Source organism: Ctenocephalides felis, unplaced genomic scaffold (assembly GCF_003426905.1).
Source record: "Ctenocephalides felis isolate EL2017-DRISC unplaced genomic scaffold, ASM342690v1 CF-g0.4_SCAFFOLD_00845, whole genome shotgun sequence".
Taxonomy (NCBI): domain Eukaryota; kingdom Metazoa; phylum Arthropoda; class Insecta; order Siphonaptera; family Pulicidae; genus Ctenocephalides; species Ctenocephalides felis.
Genome location: NW_020536999.1, coordinates 47,894,529 through 47,895,407, shown reverse-complemented (window position 1 = coordinate 47,895,407; position 879 = coordinate 47,894,529).

Genomic DNA, 879 nt, shown 5'->3' with positions numbered 1-879 from the left:
TATTTATTCATCATAAAGATAGATAACCTTTGCTATATTTTAACTTTTTCAAAGCATTCTTTGTTCGTGTGAAATTGCTATTTATTGAACCAGCTTTTTTGCTGTATTGAATATGATTTAATTCCTCCACATTACATATCTGAATGTTACGGTTTTACATACTACAAGTTTATCCGTAATTACACATACTCGTTTGTAATACTCATTCCAACAAGTTGTTATTAGATCAATTACAGCTTTTCAAACTCAGATTCGCGGTAGGTTTTGCGGACACAGATTGAGAAACTAAAGAATATTTTAACACAATTGAAAATTGTGATTTTAGTGTAAGCAATTTACATATGAGTGATGTAATGTAAATATGTACTATTTTTTTTTCAGGATTCTATATGCAAACACTAGACAAAACCTGCTTCATATCGTTTTACATTTCACACAGAAAAAATAGTGAATAAATGATTACTATTATTAGAATAAACTAATTCATGAAATCAATTGCATTAAAATCTTCAAAATATTTCAGTTTAAAAAAAATCTTTTGCTTTAAAAAAATTGTTTCATGATTGCTATTATTAATTAATATGCTCATATCAGTATCTCTAATTTTGAGGCCAGAATCTCAAACAGCATAGCTTCCAATTAGAAATTACATTATTTTTTATTGTAATTTTATGATCTTTCCTGATATTCAATATGAAAGCTGTATTAAATATCTGCTCACTCCAACATAGTTTATAATATGCTACAATACACCAAAAATATGCTTTTGAGTTATTAAATTAAAATTCGTGAGTAATATCCAGCATAAAAACTCAGATATTTTAACTCGATAAACTTCATTCTCTACCTTATGGTAAAATTAAACCAATTTCTTTAAAA